Consider the following 6,674-nt stretch of genomic DNA (forward strand, 5'->3'; position numbering starts at 1 on the left):
GAAATTAAATTAACAAGACTGAAAAGAAGTTGCAATACATCTGCAACTATCAATGGCATAGCCAACGTAGGTGCGAAACGCAGTAGGACTTCCCACCCATATTTATTTAATCTTTAGTTAATAATTTAGAGTAATTGAAATCTGGGAAGAAAATGATTTAGTATGGGAGCTGCATGCTTCTAGTGATCTGCGTCATGGCTGCTTCAAATTCTTTCCGCCAGGGCCAGGGAAGGGTCCACGAGGCGGGGTGGAGATATAAGGCTTAGCTGGAGAACAGATCGATAACCACATGAAAAATAATAATAATGTCAGATCATTCTCAATATATATAAAGGAAGTTTGCCCTATTTAGTCTAAAATAAAACAATACAATTTTTTTTCAAAATAATGCAGTTTTAATTTATTCAAAACTTATACATGAAACCTTTAGCATATATTTACAAAAGAGTAAACTACAAAGCCCCTCTTCAAATTTTTCTTCTTATTTAATTTTTTCACCTAAGGTGGAACTATCTAAATATCTAGCTAATTTGAGCTCTGTCAATTTATAACACTCAATGATTATAAGTCACATCATAGAAAAAATTTAGAGATGAAAATAGCTTGAGTGGGTAGTACTCCAATGCTATTCTAAAATGTTTTTTTAATAAAAAATTATATATTTACAAAAATTCAAAATTATTATTATATTTAATTAACTCATACTAAGGGCTGGTTAGTTGTTTTTATTTTGATATAATGCATGTTTTACAATGAATTGAAAGTTGTACCTGTGTATAAAAATATCATCTTATTTTTCATTTAAATATAAATATTATCTGCCCATGATTTTACAATTAGCAAACAAGATTTATTTTATTTTTCATAGAAGTAAGCAATCATATATTAATATTATATACCCCAATATAATATAATTTTCAGAATAACGAGACAAAATAAATGAGCGCATTTCAATGAAAGAAAGGGGGCAAAGGAACTTATCAAAGTATATATATGTGTGTGTATTTTGCAATAATAAAATAACTAAATACAAAGTTTACAATAACGAGTACAGTAAGCTCACCTTCAACTGAAAGGGCGAGAGTAAGAAGAATGGTGATAGAGATGAGGAAAATGAAAAGCATCTGTATCTTACTCTTTCCCATTTCTAAAATTAGTTTGTTGAGACTTAATTACCCACTTTAATGAAGTACTCTCTCATCTGCCTATCCTATATTTATATAACAATTTATGTTTGACTTTTCGTGTGTGATCCTCATTAGGTAGGCTTTAGTTATTGACTTGGTACGTTTTCTTAGTTGGATTCATGTCATAAATTTGGAAAATCTTAAGCCACGTTATTTCAGTACTTAAAAGACACTTATCACAAGAAATATTAAATTAGTTGAGTGGATTTTACCTCTTAATATTCACTTATTTATATGATACTTTTTTTTTTTGTTCAATTAATGTATAAATATATTTATTAAGACACAAAGTAGAGTCAGTCAATTTACAAGTAACTAATGAATATTAAGAATTTTATAATCATATCAGTAGATGAACATTATAAATTAGAAGAGTAAAAATGTAGCATGTTTCAATTCTTATCTGAAAGCCGGGTATGTTAGATTACCTTAAGGGGCGTTTGGTTTACGGAAGTTAGATTACCTTAGGGAGAATGTTAGATTACTGGGAATGTTAGATTCCTATGTTTGGTTTAAAACTAAGATATGTAAATAAGACAACGATAATAAGATAAATTGATTAAAACGTCCAAAGCCCAACATTAGTAATAAGGCAAGGGAATGTAAGATTACCTAAGAAATTGGAGGGTATCCCACATTCCCTTCCAATAGCTAAAAACTTAATGCGGAGGTTATCTGACATTCTCTGGAAAAGTTACATAACCTGAACCAAACATGAGAATCTTATATTACCAAGCAAATATAACCTTGGTTATCTTGTATAACCTGAACAAAACGCCCACTAATAATAATGTCTAATATGTAATTGAAATAATATATAATAGTTCATGAGTTATAAGTATGTCTATTTTTGTCATTGTGTTAACCATGCATGAAGTGCCTCTTTTAGTTCTCATATCATCAGTTTTTACTTTTTATTAGTTTGTAATGGAAATTAGATTTTTGTTTCCTTTTCGAAGAAATGACACATTTAGTCCTTAATAAGTTATACGCATTATATAGATTTATAAGTGTATTAGGCTTTCACGTGCATTACGCGAATGAGATAATGTTTAATGTTTATTATTAAACATGTACTTCAAAGTATATTAATACATGATTATATAGAAAATGTTCATGCATAAATAATTGAAGAGTAAATTCCATTTTTGGTCCCAGGTTTATAGGTGATGGTCCACTTTTAGTCTTTTTTATTAGATTATCCTATTTTGGTCCTAGTATTATTGTGGCATAATCATTTTTAGTCCTCTATCAACAAAATCGTTGAAATGTCGTTAAATACAAAGACATTTCATTCTTTTTTATACAAATTAAAGTAGGTTAAACAACTATATTTTTTATGTTTATTATTTTGAAAAAAAAAATCCATAATTGAAGATCAAAATGTCCTTGTATTTAACAATATTTAGACTGTTTTGTTGATAAAGGACAAAAATGGTCATGCCACAATAACACATGATCAAAAGCGGATATTAAGATAACAAAACAAAACAAACAAAAAAAATTAAAGTGGCCTACCACCTATAAATCTAAGTCCAAAAATGGAATTAACTCTAATGTTGAATTTGTTTATTTAAATTAGTAATTCAAAGTATATGAATGCAAGATAATATAGAAGAGATTGATTATAATTGTTTTTAAAATAGATGTTTGCAACTTTGTAAAAACGCTAGTCCAAATACTTAATCTAAAAACGATAGCATAAATAAATACAACCTTTGATTTGAATTTCTCTAAGTCTTCGTAATTCTCTTTTGGGTAGCATTGTCATTGTCTTCATCTTTAAAACTTATCATCTTCTTTTTTATTGATAGCGTGTCATGTGCAATTTGGGTTACTGGTGGTAGCATAGAGGACAATGTCATGTGTGGATTTGAATTGCCTTGTTGTGTATGTATATGACTAGAATTTTAGTTGTACTATAAACTCTTGATATTGCAAGCGTTGTTGATATTTGGTAGTGATAATTTTTTCCCTACATGTTCATGTGTGGTAAGCATTTGATCATAACAATATGGTATTAGAGCTACGTTATGAGTTCATGTTCTATGCAACAAGGTGAAGGGGAAATTGTTGTTCATTGTCATAACCAATGCTGCAAAAATCCTACCTAGGCACCGATTAATCGACGCCTAGGCGCTAGGTGCTGGCCGACCGCCTAGCGTATCACCATAATTGGTGGTCGAGGTGGCTGGCCGGCTAGGCGGCCGATTACGCCTCCTAAGCGCTGTGTAGGCCGGCTAGGCGCTGGCCGCTTAGGCCTCCTAGGCACCGACTAGGCCGCCTAGGCACTGACTAAGTTGCCTAGTCGGTCAATTAGCTATTGTTCCATTTTTTTAAAAATGAGTTATTTCACTCAAAACAACATCGTTTTGAATTAAATAACCATAAAATTTTCACTCCAGATGTTTTTAGGCTAATATTTAATATTTTAGTATTAACTATTAAAGTATTAAATAATTTATAATTATCAAGTCTTTATAAATAAAATAAAAAAAATTAAATAAATTTTTAAAAAATAAAAAATTAAATAAAAATGCACGACGCTTAGGCGCCGATTAATCCCTACCTAGACGCCCTAGGCGCTAGATTCCCCGAGCGCCCGATGAGTGCCTAGCGATTTTTTCAACTATGGTCATAACATTCACCATATATATATATATATATATATATATATATATATATATATATATATATATATATATATATATATATATATATATATATATATATGGAAGGGTTCAGGGGGTGTATCTTCCCGTGCAGTTGTGCGATTAGATCTGAACCGTTGATCAAATTTAGATCAACGACTCAAATCAATGAAAATTTAAATTAAAAAAAAAAAAAAAAAACGCGCGCGTGTCTGGAAGAAAGAAGCATAAGCTAAAAATGGCGCACCTTAAGTGATAGAAACACGCACCTTAAGTGTTAGATCTTAAGCACAAACTCACGCAGTCACGCACATTAAATACAAAACTCAAACACATTAAGCACAACATCATGCACATTAAGCACAAAACTCACGCACTTTAAATATTAATTCACATACTTTAAGTTTCAAATCACCACGCACCTTAAGCATTAACATGGCACACCTTAAGTATACAAATCACCACGCACCTTAAGTCTACAAACAAAGCACTTTAAGAACACAAATCACTCACCTTAAGTACAAAAACCACGCACAGTAAGCACAGAACAAAGCACATTGAGCACAAAACTCACACACTTAAGTACAAACTCACGCACATTAAGCATTAAACTGACGCACTTTAAGTATTAACTCACAGACTTTAAGTTTCAACAATTACTAACATTAATCACTAACCTCATGCACCTTAAGCACAAACCTCACGTACATTAAGCACAAACTTCACTCACCTTAAGAACAAATCTCACACACCTTAAGCACAAAAGCCCACACTTTAAGTTTTAACAACTATTTACATTAAGCACAAACTCACGCACATTAAGCACAAAACTCACGCACGTTACGCACAAGACTCACGCAACTTATATACAAAATTCACGCACATTAATCATAAAACCATTCACCTTAACTTTGACCTAGATGTAAAAATTACAAAATTGGTACCGCGTTTATTTTTAATTTTGGTAATCTTGGACGTTGATTAAAGCGAGATGAATGACTCTGATTAAACCACACAACCGCACCTAAAGCGCTCACCCGCACGAGAACCGATATATATATATATATATATATATATATATATATATATATATGTTTGGAACATGTCTTCCCTTTGTCCGAGTCTACCAAAATTGTTCACTATTACATTCAACCAAAATCATCATCATCAAAGTTGATTTGCTTGACGAGCAACGACCAGTGACAATCGATAGAGATACTCCGGTAAATATCATGACTTTTTCCGATTCATTAAATTAGGTTTTCGTTTATTATTAAATCCATGGGCCATGGCTAGCATATTAGATAAGTAATTTGATTACTCACAAAAAAATTAAAAATAGAAAACAAAAAGATTGGGCCAATTGGCACGTTTCTGATACAAATTAAGGTCGTACGTTATTTAATGTGGCAGTGAAAAAATTCCATATTCAAACACGCTATAGACTTAGAATCAAAGCGATCAGGTGGAGAAAGTCTAACTCGTGTTAACCAGCAGGTAAATGACTACATAAACCAATTGAAGTGGTATCATAGTTGCAATAGATGCTAGTTGGACATTTGGACAGCGCCTAGCGTTTAGACTGCGTTAAGTGGGCACAAAAAAAAATAGTGGTAGCAGACTTGTAGTTTGACGATTTTAATGAGGTTGTTTCCAACATTCAATCAAATAACACATCCAAATCCAAATAAATGAAATAATGATAATTTATAAGTCACATCAGATGAGAATATAGATTGTATTGTATTATATAGATACTAGATAGAATCCTAGTCTAACACGAATAATATAGTCCTAGTCTAATATCGATAACATAGTCCTAGTCTAATATGGATAAAAGAGTCCTAATACTCCCCCTCAAGCACAAGATTGGCTAGCCAAAACATTGAGCTTGTCACGGAGAGAATTAAAACGAATAGACGAAAGAGACTTGGTGAATATATCTGCTAGTTGATCCTTGGTTGAAATAAAGTGCACCTCTAACTCCTTTTTGGCTACTTTATTGCGAAAGGAGTGTGGACCATGGTCCTTAAGCACAATTATATGTGAACCGCGGTCACAAAGCTTTGTGGACCATGGTCCAAAACGACAGACACTATAGTGTATTTAAACTGACACTGTCTCACGTATTATTTTTATTATATTATCAAATAGATCTACTTTGAGAATCAATTTCTCATTCATCTAATATCTGTTTTGAACGTATAATATATTATTATAAATTTCGCGGGTTAAGGCTAAAAAAAAAAAAAAAAAAAAAACACCCCCGAACGGGCCTAGCCCGCTAAGACTCGTAGCCCGTGCGAGCTACAGGCTAAGCCCTAATAAATAAATAAATAAATAAATAAATAAATATATATATATATATATATATATATATATATATATATATATATATATATATATTAACATTTTAAAAAATGTATTTTTTTTAACAAAAAAATTAATATGAAAAAATTAATATTATTTGTAGACTTAATTATTTTTTTGAACTTTGAATTAATATTAATTTTTGTTAGACTTTAAAGTTGGATTGCAAATTAACAATGTTAATATTTGTAGACTTTACTTTTCTTTTTTAACTTTGGAAAAAAAAAAAAAAAAAAACCATGGGCCAACCCGCAGGGCCCTCCAACCCACGTGGGGCGGCTATGGTTGCATGAATCCTAGTTCGCAGGCTTTGTGGGCTGGGCCGCAAAGCCCGCCAGAATAGACTTCTCCCAAAAAAATAAAGTCATTTTCTTTCAAAACATACCTATTTTCCTTTTACTAAAGTATCATTTTCCATTGACCTCACTTTTCCCCTTTTTGTCAAACACCGAAAACACGAAAAATA

This window comes from Ipomoea nil, unplaced genomic scaffold, assembly GCF_001879475.1.
Source record: "Ipomoea nil cultivar Tokyo-kokei standard unplaced genomic scaffold, Asagao_1.1 scaffold3025, whole genome shotgun sequence".
Taxonomy (NCBI): Eukaryota; Viridiplantae; Streptophyta; class Magnoliopsida; order Solanales; family Convolvulaceae; genus Ipomoea; species Ipomoea nil.